This window comes from Phoxinus phoxinus (genome assembly GCF_949152265.1).
Source record: "Phoxinus phoxinus genome assembly, chromosome: 15".
Lineage (NCBI taxonomy): Eukaryota > Metazoa > Chordata > Actinopteri > Cypriniformes > Leuciscidae > Phoxinus > Phoxinus phoxinus.
The window spans coordinates 24,941,159-24,957,387 of NC_136890.1; the positions used below are offsets into that span (position 1 = coordinate 24,941,159).

The window sequence follows — 16,229 nt, forward strand, 5'->3', positions numbered from 1 at the left end:
TAAGACCTTCTGTTAAACACACATGCCTCTCTCTGAACATGCATATGGATATGTACACAAAACCTTGTTTCTACAGTCTAATCACACTTGGATTAATCTTACAATGCCCATTTGCTTATATTCAAATGCATCAGTTAAGCTATTAATACATGCTGTAGATGTGATATGCCAAACACATGGAACATTAAAGGAATATTCTGGGTTTACTGGGAGTGTGGCATAAAGTTGATATCACAAAATATGATTTGTATTTGTATTATTTGATTTGGTAACAGTGAGCTGCAATAGTCTTTTCTTACCTTGTGACATATATCCGAGTGAACGGCTCCTCGAACAAGAAAAAGTGTAGAAAGTGATTTTGTAGGCTACTCAGTTTTTTGGGATTGTTGGACTGTTGTGGTTAGCTATTGCATGTAAGTGATAGGTTGTCACCCTTGTGCAGTGAACACAGAAGAGAAGTTGTTGCAAACAAAAGGGAGGGGAAGTTATTTTGAATAAAGATTACAAGAAGGTCATATGATTTAAATAATAAGATTATTATAATAAATACTGCAATATTACATAAAAAAAATAAGAATTGTCAATTTTGATTTCACGGTGACTTTAACATTAAAATGCTGTCTCCATAATATTGCAACAAATTCATATGCGTTTAACAGTATTTTAATGTGGACAAACAAAAGGCTTATTAACCTTTTTTGCCATGACAACGTTAAGCCGAAAACGACAGTTAAAATAGTCCTACGGCAACAACTTTGTAGCTCAAATAATAAAGAAGTTCTACAAGAAGAATTAGTGGAATTACAATCTAATGTTTGTTTTTAAATCCTCAAAAAAACAAAACATTTTTTTATAAAGTTTATTCAAGTGTGCTATTAGTATATTTCTTTTAATCTAAAAATAAGGAAGTATACGATGTAGTCTACTTGTAATGTATTTCTCACAGGCTATACTTTATGTAGGCTACTTCTCAGAAATATGCTTAAAGTTGCATCAAAGGATACTTGACTTATACTGACAGAAAAGTCTAAGTATGTATGGCCTACATGTACTCAATTTTTGATTGAGATATAGGCCTACTTAAAAGTATAGGCTAATTAAGTATTCTAAGTAGGCTACTTGGCTTGTAGCCTAGTTGTGTTGTTAACTCTTTTGATTGAGTAGCATATTAGTTTTTCACATACATTTACATAGGCTATCTTATAAACGTACATTGTTTGAAAATATTAATTTATAAAAATAAAACAGATGTTCCTAATTCTGAGTATGTGCATTTTTGTGTTGTCCACTGGTGTTGTGGACTACACAAATCTACTTTATTCTTTCCCCTCCATTCACAGAATTTCTCTTCACAGAAACATGGAAAAGCTATCCATGTTTTCCCTGTTATACGATAGGGGGCGCTATTATGCATCTTCTAGTACAGAATCTCCGGATCACAACGATCACAACTCACTGGTGAAGAAGAAGCAGAAACAAGAGCTAGAACAAGTGATATTTGCGTACGCAAATGTAAAATAACGCGATCTTCAAACATCAAATAGCATGTAAGTTCAAAACTGCCTAACGTTACTGAATGAAATGTTGAACCCAGTTGAACAAAACAAATGTTGAATGTTAACGTCTGTGTCTGAGGGGTTGAATCATCGTTCTGAATTAGGGTGACCACCATCAAACAAACCAAATGTGGGACGATTACTAAGTTTGTGTGGGACAATGTGGGACATGTTACCAACACTAAAAAATAACCTGAAACTGTTATATTATGTAAAGATTATATAATATAATCTAACTTAATAAAAACATTTGTATTCTGCCTTTCAGCTGATTAAAATACTTTGTTCGTTAGTCCCTTCCAGAAAACACCATTACATTACAATGTAACATAACATGTCTTTATTTTACATGTCATTTAAGTTCAACATCACTGAGCCCAAAGGCAGCAGGCATCATGCAGATAACTATTTTTGAAACAGTTCTGACCAAGTCCAACTAAAATCCAACAAAATAAATAAAGATCAAATAAAATAAAAAACAACATACAATTAGTTAATTGACAGTCTTATATATTAAGAATCTATTAAACCAAAAACTTTTATATTTTTAGAAAGGATGTGAATTAGAACAACCACAGCAGGGCAGGCAATAAGTTCTAACACATAGAACGAATCACCGCTCCACATTTTGATTGACAGCCGCCACAACCTACCAGTGACCGTGTTTACTCCTTTCATTTCAACCATTGGATAGGATTTTAAAAACGGCTGTTGTATTTGCACTTCTGACGAAGCGCTGTTAAATATAGGTGAAAAACTACGCCACAAAAACAATAAATAAAATGCTTTCTTAAAAAGGCAAAAGATCGCATGCACGTTTTCTTAATATGATCATTAAAAACCAACAGACTGATGAAAATGCGGGACATTTTCTCAATATGCGACGTGCGGGACAAGGGGTGAAAATGCTGTGCGGTACAACGCAAACCGGGACGGGTGGTCACCCTATTCTGAATCCCATTCGGACAGCAAGTCTTCAAAAAAAAAAAAAAAAAAGCTTTTTGTTAAAAAATGTTGCTTTTATTTGTGAAACTCCAAATTCAAGTGTTTATTAAAAAGAATGCTTGCCTTGAAGTTAGAATAAAATGTCTTTAAAACGGAAGAGTTAAAGTACAGTTGGAGTAGGCTTAGGCTATGTTTCAAGAATAAAACGATACCTAAATGGGAACATAATTGTATACTTAAAGTGCAATAAATAAATAAATATATAAATAGTAAACTATAAGTATGATGTTATATTCATTAAAAGAAAACTTACAAGTATACTTGTAATATAAAACTACTAAACTAGTAGTTGAGGGTACAGGCTTATACTTCAGAGTGTACTTTCATAAACTATAAAAGTGCTACAAGTATTTGACTGGTAAACTATCTGTATACCTACTATGTGTTATCTTCTAATATAGTTGCAAACTTAGTTGTACTGTTGTAGGCTATACTTAAAAGTATAATTTTATAGGCCTACACTAAAAACTGGGCCAATTTAGCCCCTAGTATTGAAACCGTACACTTACAAGTATACTTCTAGAACATTTATATTAGCATACTTACTACATACTTATATTAGCTTACTTACTACATAAAGTATACTTTACAAATATTCTTGAACTTAACTTAATAGGGTGCTTGATAAAGCGGACTTGAAGTATAGCCTACTTGTTTTTTGTAAGGGTCACCTCAATCTTGTTTTTGTTTTTTTAATTCGAAACTATTTTGTGTTAATCAACATTATGCCATTTTAGCATACTATTACGTCCTGTTTGAATCAATATAAGTCCTACATCTTTGTAGAACATTCAGAATTCCATCTTATCTGTAAATGCACAAAGTTAGCTCTTTGTTTTTGCCAGTGCACGTTTTGTTATTTTATGTCTTTATTTCAGCCCACTCAAAACCTAGATGACTGGGAGAAAATAAGACATGTATCATTGTTTGCTTCAGGAGACGTTATTGTGTTTTTTTTTACCATAGCTAGCTATGTCATCTGCTGTCTCTTGAGTTTGAATCACAGTGTGCCTGAGGCTTGCTAGGGGGAGATCAGATCTGCAGTGCAGTGCAGAGTTCAGATCTGACCACTAGGGGGCACAAACTGCATTCTCAATGGACTGAGTCGGGCAAACAGGCATAATAAGGGCATTTCCATTATCTGTCTGTCAGTGACATAAATAAATGGCTTCCTCTATACATCAGATCTGACAAATCCATCATAAAAAAGCCTTGATTGCAATAATAATGCTGGAAGTAGCTTTTTGAGTAGCTATCATCAGTTAAAAACAGGTTATATTTTTAGCATATCATCCAAATGCAACACTCAGCACTCTAACAAGGCAGCACGTTTGATATTTGATTCATGCGATGTGATGTGTCCATTTACTGTTTGTTTTTTAACTACATGCTGTAATTAGCATCACTGGTCAATTATCTTCCTTCCTCACTCACCACATCCTCAAAATATGTGTTTGCACTTCATTACAGAGTGTTTCATATCCTCACTGTCATCTGAGGTCTACATCTCTCTGCCATTAAAGAAATCTGTGCCGCGGTCTCACTGTGAAGGGGGAAAACATCAGAAATATGTGTTTAGTCCTCACTAAAGTCTGTGTTTGTGCTTGCGTCTACCACACTGCTAAACAAACAAACATAACCCGGCGCGCTCATGAACAGAGACAGATCTGTTCATGGAAACCAACCGAGCTGGAATATTACACGTTGCATATGTCACGGTTATTGTTTTGTGTATTTTTCTTGAGTGGTCTTGAGCACTTTTTTCCCAAGACCAGCTATTACGGCCCTGAGGCCAGCGGTGTCATCTGGTTCTGCTTTGCTCGCATTTAGCTTCGCAGGGTCGATTTATTGTGGTCCAAATTGACCTGGATATTGGGTAATTGAAGATTCGGGGACAGCAGGCGAAATGGTTGCTCTGCCTGAGGATATGAGGTTATTCTTGTCCTGTTGCCAATATCGGCAGCCTCTTATGCTGTATGATCGCACATGATCAATGGTGTGCTTTGGTGCACGTTTGCATACTGTACATCAAACCACATCCTTTAAAAAGATAAGTTCTGTTTAGAATAGTAACATTAATGCATTGTCGTTCGTTGCCTGAATTATGTTTATTAGCATTCTCATTTGTATTACTAAACGGGGAACGTTCTCAGAACTGTGGTTAAGGTTCTGTTCAAAATGATCTGGTCTTTGAATATGTTGTCAAAACCGTAGCACAGAAACATTATTTATACATTGTTTATGAACTATTCTTTCCCCTGAAACATTTCATTTGGATGTTCGTCTAATATTTTTTAAATATTACTACTTGTTGTTTCAGAATGTTAAGAGAACATTTAAAAGTAACGTCCCCATTATGTTTGCAAAATAATAAAATGGAATGGAATGACCAAGGGAAAAAAACTAGACGCTTTGAACATTGAGAGAACATTCAAAAATAAATGTTTTATAACTTAATGGGAATGTTAGCAAAACGTTTTTATAAACATATTTTTGTTACTTGGGTTCTTAGTCCAGCTGTTGGGCTATGATTATTTTCATCTTTAATCAACATTATCTTTGACAACATTCAGTTTAGTTGCGGCTGAAGAGTGTAGAAAGCTAAAAGTGATTCTGGTTTGACTCTTTATATGGATGAACAGATTATATTCTTTCCAGATATCAACATCAAGGTCATGAGAGCTGAATTGTAGGCTACAACCCTCGAACTCTCCGCCATCTGGTTCTGGCGTGAGATGTCATCGCTCTATCTTTTTCTCTCATATCTCGTGTCTGGAATCATGTATGTGCCGGCTACATTCGGTATCAGTAACATAGAGGTTAGAGAAACAAATCATGACAAAGATGAAAAATGATACATAAACTTCTGCCCTGAGACCATTTATCATTTAATAACATATTAGTGTGTGACCTTGGCCAGGCGGATACAGGAATTGGACCGAAACATATTTCACGTGGATTTAATATAGCTTCGAAGACTTAGCCTTGCATCAGCAGTAAAAAATAATTCACCTGCCACATCTGGGCTGGTCAGTGATTTTCTGTGTGTGTGATATGATTTTTGAGGCTTTGTCCTTTTTAATCATACACTCACACACATCTGCATATATATTTGAGTTTTTTAAACAGCCAAATTCAGATTCACAGTAAGATAAGGCTAAACACTTGAGATTTGGCACAAGATCGCACCAGATTGCAAACATGAGTTGAACACAAGTAACATGAGTCATGTAACTTAATGTTTATTATAGGCAAGATCAAAAATAATGAGAGGAAATAATTAAAAACAGTCAAGCACTCAAAAGCATATATCTTCTGAACTAAAGGTAATATTTAGAAATATTCATTATAATATACAATTTTCATATATTAATTCACATTTTTAGTATATAATTGTATTATATATTGTATAATTTTTATTTAATAAATATATTATGATTTTTAAATGTCCTTCCAGTAGTGCCCAATAGCTGCCTAGACACAGACTACTGAAATGAAATGGTCAGTTTATTAATTTAATCGCTTTTTACGCAGACTGACATCCCTAATCTAAAACATTCATAGTTTTAAGATATACAAACGTTAACTAAACATCAGATAACTTCACACATACACTGTGAATCTATCACTCTGACAAAACCTTGTAATTCATCATCACAGAAAATCTGTCACGATTTTGCTGTTTACATTTCGTCGTCGTTCCATGAATTTCTTCGGAATGCTTTCGCTGTGTTTTTTGGAACGAGTCCAGCGTTGCACAAAACTCTGGAATCTCTAAAACGTCCTGTGCAGTTAACGGTCGGGTTCCATTACACAATCACGGGAACTCATCAACCCGTCCCTGAGTGGGCAGCAAGCATGCGAGATGGTTAGAAATACACCCCTCTGCTCCCGGGCTGACATTTTTAGAAGCGTTTTACCAAACTCATCTGAACATTTATAGAGAGGTGAAACGAAACCCGGTGTCTCCAGGGCAACACAACGAAAGCTAAACGGTTACAGGAACCCATTGTGTATTTTCAGACATAGTAGGTTACGGCAAGAAAACAGTTTGGCCTATCATTCAGCAGCCTGTTAAAGATAAATAAATGACTCTGGCTTTTGGTATGCTTTTTTTCCTAGAGGTTTTTAATGTCCCTGACACACACGCAGGCACTGTTTATTGCTCTGAGATCATGTCAGGTGTGGGTTGCTGGCGGGTCAGTGGCCGCGGTGTGTTCAGAACTCAGGGTGAGGTGATATCTCTAATCTTCTCGCAGTTAGACCGCCGTGACCACCTCATCGCAGCTGCCTTACCAAACAAGGCCTTCAACTGTGGCTCGCCGACCACTGAGAAACGAGAGATGAGGCTCTTTTGTACTGCTCTACCTTCTCCAACAATATACACAGACAGTCTGATTGTAGCGTCATGGACGTAAAAGAGTATTGACGATAATAAAACTTTTAAAAACCTAGTTTAAAACACGGGGCAAGTTCCTAAAAATGAACTTTTTTGTGGTGTCATACAGTTTTAGCTGTGCTAACATATATTCCTTGTAGGGTGTTATCACTACTTTTAAAAAGTTTTAATGAGCTATCAATATCACACGAGTAGGAGTGCGATATGTCTCTATATCAGCACGGCTGTGATTAGGCCATAGGCAAATTCACGATGGACTGGCCGAGATAAAGCTGTTCTCGATGGGTGCATGAGCACTGAACGGCCGCTGACAACCTAGAGCTCACATCTCCGAAAACGTCTATAAACAAATGTTCAAATAGGAGCTATGTTTATAAATCACATTTGAGGTTTAAACAACTATTCTCGCATAAAAAAACTCTTGAAACTACATTCTTTGACACAATAACTAGTATAGTATAGTTGTAAAGTTTGCTCCTCCACCATTGATGCTTAGCTGTGAGAAATGCTGCCAGTATAGATCTGGCAGAAACAAGCGGAGTGATACAAATTGTGAAATGGATACCGTGTGATAGTAGAATATCGCATGGCTGAAAACAATTTTTTATATATAAAATTCATAAATATGAAGCTTGTTGGGGAGTCACTCCACATGCGCTTTTTTACAACCTGAATTAATCCTGCCTTGTCATAAGGTAAAATGATCTGATATTTTAAGAGACTTATTGACCTTGACGCATAGTCATGATGGTCTGCAGGAGTCCTCTCTATGATATCATTTACTGTTTTATGTTCCCCCCCTGCATGTTTATGCATGTTCATTGGACCACATGACTTTAATTTGTGGCAAACAAAAGTTTTTTCAGATTTTATTAAGCAGTGAAGCAGTTCTGCTATGCCAAACTTCTTTTTAAGAAAGGTTATCTTTCAAGACTTTCATTATTTTAATAATGGTTTTAATGCCTTTTTCTTCCCTATTTTTTCTTTTTCTTCATTATGATATCGCTGTAACCCTGACATTTTCAACTTTATGCCCCCCCCCCAATTTATTACAGTATTACATTACTTATCATAGAAGAGGTGTATTCAAGTTGTTGTATGTATGAATTGTATTTTTGAATAAATAGGACTAAATTAATAATAAAAACATTAGCACAATGTCATTAACCAAGCTACCAAACTCTAGTAGCACAATAGATTGTCAGACTGGTCCAAACCAGCTCGGTTTTTTTTATCAGCACTGGACATCTACCAAGTTCAAATGACCTGTAATTGCATTTGCATTCACAAACGTTGAGTCAAGACTCCATGGAGAGTATGTTTATTGAGACGCAAGTAATAATGGCTGTTGATCCGATTTGTACATGTGCTTGTGATTATAGCGAAAACAGTAAAGAAAGAGGTTCAGATTTGGGTGGTTGACAAAAGTCACCTAGGGCTCAGCTTATTGTTGCGTTTGGCACTTGTTGCATGGATTTCTGCTCATAAACAAATAAGACTTTGGAGCTTTTAGACGGCCATATGATTGAGAATGTGTAGGCTATTAGGCTGTTTGGTTTCCAGCCAGCACAATGATCTATATGGTGCTTTACGATATGGAATTATGGAGTGAAATCTTGTTACTGCAAGTACAAAAGCAATGCTACTGTAAAGCCACTGTGTACTTGAAGCAATGGGCCGAAACTGAAGTATCCCATCCCATTAAAACCTAGATATCTCTAATAATGGATATCAACATGGAATAAACTGCTCGGCTATTCGCCGGCTGCTATCGGGACCTGCAATCAAATCACAAGGAAATGGAGACATGATGGTTGGCTTGTGACTGCAAGTAATTCGATTGTGCTTGATCACATGCAATGCAGCCCTAGAGCTAAAGATATATGTCATTACCCAGAGATATCACATTGCACCTCATATTGCGGCGTAATGGTGACCTCACTGTTCTTATCTCGCCCAATCACCTATATATACACCTGGCAACCAGCGTTAGCCTGGAGCGGAGGATTGAAACATTGTTTTAGCATCACGACTAAGAATGATGACTGTTTCAGAGTTAGCACTGCACTGATTCAGAGTGATCTTTGGTTGCTTCTCTAGCAGGAGTGAAAGCTAAAAAATGTTGCTCTTCAAAGTTCTTTGTCTCTGATAAACTGCCTCGTTTCGTGTTCCCAACACGGTTTTGTGGCCCGGGTTTGAAGCAAATGCTCCATTTCAGAGAGGCAGTGTGGGATGAAAGCCAGGAAGAACAAAACTGAGCTTCTCTTTTGTTTATTTATTTGTTGTCAGTTCCACATCGCTCTCTTGCGAGAGCTTTACTTCAGATCAAATATGGAGAGGCGAACAAAGCGAGATGTTTCCCTCAAAGTTTCTTTGGCCTAATTTGATACTTTTTTTTAAAAGATCACAATAAGGAGAATCGTACTGGGTAATAATTGTGAACCATTGGGGCTTAGCCAACTCAATTACCCCAATTGCGACAGCGGCTAATCAAATTGACTTTGTGTGGAAGGGCCTGAATTGTCACAATGCTGTCTAATTACTCTAAATGAACTTATATTATGATATACACACAACACACCTAGATATTTTTTTTGTCGATATAAACATAGTTTTTAAGTCACCGTGAGGAAATGCTCAGTTCATTAAAAGGGACTTTTTCAGGTGTGATTATCTGTCTGATAATGTCAGTCTATTAGTCATTCATGTACCTGCCTAAGTAATCTTCAGCTTAACAAATGAAGTCACCAACTGCTGAATGAACACTGCTGTTTTTTTGCACTGAGCCGACTCATGTATTGTTGTCTGGAGTCCTCACAATAACTTCAAGAGTGTGATCACAGATGAGGAATGAGGAAAAGAAGAAGGGACAGGAAGAGAGGACTGTTATTATTACCCTCCCTGTTTTGAAAATCTCACCTGTATGCAATTTCTTTTTATTAAGATTTAAGGAGTTCAATTAGGAGTTAAAAATACTCGGCATTAAAAAAAAAAGTATGAACGGTCATTCACACCAGGAATGATAACTGGCACTAACACAAAACCAGACTTCATTCACCCAAATGGACAACAAATTTACAGTGTCTGAATCGTTTCCTATCCCCTATATAATGCACTATGTGCCATTCACCACATTAAAAATAGTAAATGTGTGAACAAGTGACCAATTTGCAGCTTCAGCGTCCACTTAGAGGCTGAACTGTAGATGATTCTAGAGAGCATTTGATTGGACAGAAAATCTAATGAGAAGCTGAAGTGCAGTGTGATGTCATCAAAATCATTGATCCATATTGGCAGAAGTGAGAGACTGTAAGTTTTGAAAGCTTATATCTTCTAAATACGAATTTTGTCATTGTTTTGATTGCACACTAGCTACAGTAAGACTAACATATCCATACTAAAAGCCAAAAAAACATTTTGATTTCATGGGGACTTTAAATGTTTAGTATAAAATATGCATAAAATATTATTTGATTTAAAATAAGCCTTAAAATCATGACAGAGTAGGGGAGAACCGGGGCGAAAGTAACACGGGACGAAAGTAACAAAGCGATTTTCTCTGAGCCCCGATTACATTTGCGTTTCAAGCTATGACAGCAGATTCAGCACGCAGCCAGTGACGGAGCCGCTAAATATCACGTGATTTCATCATTGTTTCCTGCGGATAGATCCGGAAAGCTGTTTTCGAGTACGATAAGTAAATACTGAAGCGGTACTTTTTTTTTAATTACAAGTTGTGTTTTTCGTTTCATGTGTCACACAGTAATGATCAATCTACAGGTTATTTAGTGCTGTAACACATCCTGAAGTTTGCCTTGTCAGAGTTTTTCAGTATAAAAGTAAATTGGGTTTAAATGTCAGGAGTTCCTGTCGGGACGAAAGTAACACTTGTTACTTTTGTCCCGCTACAGTGAAAACAAGTGTTTCTTTTGTCGCTCTGCTAATGTGGTGACTTTCTGTGTGTTGCAGCATTCATTAAAACATGTTTATGTCATATTATACCAACAGAATATAACAGATGTTTATGAGAGGGCGTTTAAAGCTTAAGTCACATTTAAATCAGCTGATTTCTGTGTCACTATTTATTTTCACTCAATCTGTTTCCATTTACCTAGTCACATTTAGGTTTTAGCCATACCTTATAGCTTTCCACCTCCACCTATGAAGTTGCAGGGTTTCCATCCAGATGTTTTTATGCACATTTTAAATGTATGCATAAAAACAGCTGGATGGAAATATGACTATTGTTATGTTGAGAATTGATATTATGCTAATTTAATTAAATTTTCATATTTTTCATGTTGAAAAAACATTTTATAAAATGCATTGACATTGCCAATACCAAAATATTCTAAACAATTCAAGTTTGTACTGTTTTGTTACTTTTGAAACATTTGATGAAACTGTTAACTTACATTTTCATTTAAATTTTTTTTTTTTTGCAAAGATAAAGGCCAAAATATGTTTGCATGTTTGATGTTACATGTTAACAAGGTCATACTCAAGTATATTTAGGCTAATAAAAAAAAAAACAAGAGTAACACAAAAAATCTACCTTGTATATTGTTGTGTTACTTTTGACCCACCTGTGTGTTACTTTCGTCCCAACTGACGGGGTCGAAAGTAACATGAGCAGTCTTAAGTTCAAAGTGAAATTATACTGAAGTCATTCTACATTTTTACAAAATACCACCTGGTATTGATAGACCACACTTGTGAGTGACTGAGCACAGCAAAAATATATCTCTGTCTAAACCATCATCTTTTAAAATTATGTTTTTCTGAAAAATGGTACTTTCGCCCCCGCTCTCCCCTATATACTCATTTATAATTTATTGGTATTTTTATTTATAATTTCACGTTTCTATTAAGAATTAAAACTTATATTTGAAACTGCCTTTGCAGTGAAAAGATTACTTTATTGTAATGCCTATGCTCGCTCTTTCGATCTCCAAATTAAATTCACTTACTTTGCCACTTTAACGTCTATACGAGGACTAATCCACTCAACCAAGTATCGCTGATGTATTTTCTGACCCCAAATGATTAACAACAAATTAATTCCGCTCCAGTCTGCAGCTCTATTCTGCGTCAGGTTTTGGCATTGACTTGCGTTTCAATAGCTGTGGGTGACAGACTTACAACAGCGCTGAGATAGCAAACGCGTGATCTTTCTCTCTCAGACAAAACGCCACGAGCTACATCCCGGGGATTGCAGGAAATATTACATTTCTCCCGGACAATAAGAGTTTCTTTTAGCGGAGTGCAAAGGCTGGACTCAAATTGGAGGCAGCGGCGCGCGCACCAAACAAACGAACGTGCCTTTTTGTCCACGCGCTCAGAGCGTACATTCTACTGGCGCAGCACTGAATAAGTATTGTAGCGGTAGGTGATTGATAAGGCAAGTGTTTCCAGCCCAGACAGACACGTTTTCATAAGGCACAGCTGGTTGCGCTGGCGTGGACTGTTTTTGTTTTTGCCATCATTTGTTAGACAGAAGTCAGTTTATCCCTGCTTATTCCAAGCGACTTTTTGGATTCTGGAAGGCTGTCCGAAGGGGAATACAGCGGCTGCAGGACCAAGTCGGGAATGCCATTTGTTCACGAGCAGCATAGACGAGCTTTGTCGCGCGGTGTTTTTTACCCGGGGACAGGTGTCGTTGTGTACGTTGGGGTTGGGGGTTAGTTGTTGGGGGTTTGGACACAGTTGTCTTAAGGATGTCAGATCAGGGATCAGATCTGCACAAAGACAGGTGCGATAGAGAGGAGTAGATTTCACGCGGACCCCTCCTCTCCTCTCATCTTCTCCTCTCAGTCATTCTGGATTATAGTCCCGAGGAGGCGAATCATTCACAGTGAACCGGGCTCACCGTTTCCCGTTGCTTTTATCGGTAAGTATGCTGGTTTACAAAATGATACGCTTCTGTTCTGGATTGTAGGACTAGTTGTTTACGGGTCCCCCCTCCCCATCTCAGTGTGACGATGGGTTTGGTTCTGCACGCGCCCCTAAATTGTGCTGTTTCTACTCAAGTATAGGCTATAGTCTTATAATATTGTTCATTGTAGATGTGTTGTAAATAATTGTTGTCAAATGAGGCATTCCGCTTATGTAATTAAATAAATACTTTTTATTTTATTTAGACATGATTTAGAGAGTTGTTGGTCATGACTTGATTTTCCCCATGACATTCTGGTTGTGTTAAAGGCTAGCTGTACGGATGGTGGAACAACAGAATAAAATAATTAACACTGTTAATTTCTTGAAAATATTTACGTATTGGGAGCAATTTCACTTTAATTGCAGCCTTTTCATCATTATTACATTTAGTTTGAAGTTATGGCATTTTTTTAATCAAATGCAGCTCTTACAACATTGTCTTCATTTTATTTCTCTCGTATGCCTCTATGCTCTATCTATTTATTATTTTATTACTAGCTTTTTGCTCTCATGTCTCCTGCGTTTGTACACTCTTTTACAATTTAGTGCCTTTCAAATCTGAGACTTTTTTTCTCTCAAACTTTTTACAGCTACCTTTACCAACTTGACGCAGCAATTAATCTCAAATTCACACACAAAACAAATGAACTCATTCTTCCATAACCTAGTTAACATTTATAACCATTAAAACTCTTTGAGCACGAATTTAAAAAAAACACAAAAGTCCTTGTATTACAAGTACGACAGCTCTTTAATTGTGTTACAGCATATGTATTACAGTACAAGAGAAAATCAGAAAATGTTATGCTTCAGCATGCCTTACATTTGGCATATGGTAATTCCACCATACAATGTAGCTTTCATACTGTAAAACAAAAACATGTGTCTGCACATATCCATGCAACACATCCACCTTTAAACAAACAGATTGACACAATATAACATAACAATGCTAATCAACATTCTTCTCTGTTGATGCACCTAGAAAAATCTCTTGGCATGCCTGATCCATCTTAGTCAGACATGTTTACATGATATTTCAAAGATGGGCTCTTTTGAATTGATTAATGAAACTGGGATGGCAAAATTGTTGTCAGCTAGGGCATTAATTGTGGTAGTTGTTTTTCTTAACTTTTTTTTTAGCTCGTCAGTGGATTTTCTGTACAAATACATTGCGGATTGCTGCACATTGCAGATTTGAACATGCATGATTTAACAGTTATGAGAATGATACATTACGTTTTTGCTAAATTTGTCTGAGTGAGAAAATAATTTGTGAGTTTTGAAAGATGCTGACCAGTAGTTAATCTATGCACTTGTATGACTGTCTGAAGACTTTTGAAAAAAGTGAACTTAAGTTATTGAGAAATGCACTTTTGACCAAAACCAATTGTGTAAATAAAACCGTGAACAGTAGCTGTTAAATGGAAAGCACGTAAATCTAGGTGTCATTGTTCTTTTCACATTCGCCCTGTTTCTTATGAACTGACATTTAGTGCGGCACTCTTAAAAATAAAGGTTCCAATTACAACCAGAAGGTTTTTACAGGCAGATTTCATAGCAAAACCCATTTAACTTCCACAAAGAGCTCTTTATAGTTCTTTAGGAAACCTATATGTTCCAGTGCGTTTATAACCCAGACCCAGTGATCTGAAGAGCCCATCATGAGCTCTTTTAGTCCCCCACATGTAGCTCATACATCTCAATACATTTCTTGATAGATACTTTGAATATAAAGGAATGCATGTATGTGTGTAGTTGGTGGGTATCACCCAGGTGTTTGAACGTACACCCATTCAGCAGCTGTTCATATTCCACCACACTAAGTGGGTTGCTTTGTTTCAGAAGAATAGTATTTTTCATTCTGCTTTCTCAACGTGAGGGTGAACTTTCATGAATGGCTGGCTCTTCAGCACAGTCCCTCTGCAGCCTTGGTGTGAGACACTTTTTTTTGTCGTAGTGCCCCTGTTTCAAATTCAAATAGCCATTGCGCTCTTTTGTTATCCTTCAAGGTTTGTGGACTGGAAAAAGAGAAAGAAGAGAGTGAAGTCCCTAAGGTTGAGAGCATTTTAAAAGAACCCAGGAGAGAGCAGATGAGAAAGGAGGTGAAAAGAGGATTTGCCAGTGGAGACGATGTCCTTTAGTGAAAGAAAAGTAAGATGTGGATAGGATTGCAGCCTACTTTCTTCAACAACTCAAGCTTACTGAACAAGAATTGTTCTTTGACGCAAAATCTAAATGTTCTCGCTGTCTACATGATTAAAGGTCTCTAGCTCAAAAGCAGTAATTACGACTGTTCATTTTTAAAATTGTGAATTGGGTTATTATCATCTATCTTCTTTGTTTGGTTTCAGTCCAGCTTAAGCGTTCACATTTTTTCATTTCGACAGTCCCCAAGGCCCATGATTCATGACTGAGGGTGGCATTTGTATGAGCGTTCCACTGACCTCTTCGAACGCACATACAAAACCACTCATTACACACTGAGTTATCATTAGCACCACAGCTCACAATTTGTAAAGTGCACAGGAAGTGTACGACTCAGAATAGATCTGTTTCAGTGTTAGCTTTTTTTAACTCTATTTGTTGCGCACTGCACTGTTTGTTTTCATGAGCAAGAAATTAAGCTGTCACTTACTCTGTATTTGGGTCAATGATGTACATAAGACTGTCTATGATCTTTTAAAAATCTAGTTTAAATGCATGCCATAAAATATGCTCTTTGTATTCATTGCTTTCAAAACACTTTTATACTATTTTCAAGAAAAGTTTCAATTTAATGATGCTTAAAATGTCATGTGGTGTAATCCTCGCAATATAATTTTTTTGGAATGTTTTCCTCACAGTACATTAGTGTCCACAACAACAACAAAATTAATATTATTTTCAGTGTAATTGGATTTTTTTTACAATGACAATAAATAATCAGATATTTTAAGAGACCTCTAGAGACCTTGCCAGATATTTTATGAATATTTCATTAAATGTTTTCTTTTTTCTATCTGCAAGTTGGTTGACTCCTTTTTCTTTTTCTTTTTTGTCTAGGAAGTAATTATTGAATACTTTTAATATTTTATTGCTTCATTATGATTTCACACTGACCTTTTGGGCTTTATGCCCCCCACAAATGTACATAAATACATCAAAATTTGTTGTTTTCATTCAGAAAATGAAAACATTTTCATCATAAAATAGGTATATTCAAGTCACTGTGTGAATAGCATTTCTAATGTATTTTTGAATGAATTTATAGGACAAAAAGTTAATCACGTCATTGAGAACAGAAACATAACTGGGTCATTCTCAACAATGTCAATTCTGCTGCCGCCGTT

The 16,229-nt window shown here is 36.4% G+C and overlaps 1 protein-coding gene across 6 annotated transcripts in view; it reads left to right on the forward strand.

Annotated features, from left to right (window-relative positions):
* The first annotated feature begins 1,446 nt into the window (after positions 1-1,446).
* Positions 1,447-16,229, forward strand: part of sema6bb (sema domain, transmembrane domain (TM), and cytoplasmic domain, (semaphorin) 6Bb) — a 129,411-nt gene continuing 114,628 nt past the window's right edge. Inside the window, exon 1 of one of the 6 annotated variants that reach the window (XM_079637286.1) lies at positions 1,447-1,547. The gene's annotated coding sequence lies outside the window, so the exon portion shown is untranslated. Of the gene's footprint in view, positions 1,548-10,484; positions 10,658-12,085; positions 12,851-16,229 lie in introns of those variants that run through there. The other 5 variants (XM_079637282.1, XM_079637288.1, XM_079637284.1 and 2 more) reach the window with 5 other exon arrangements.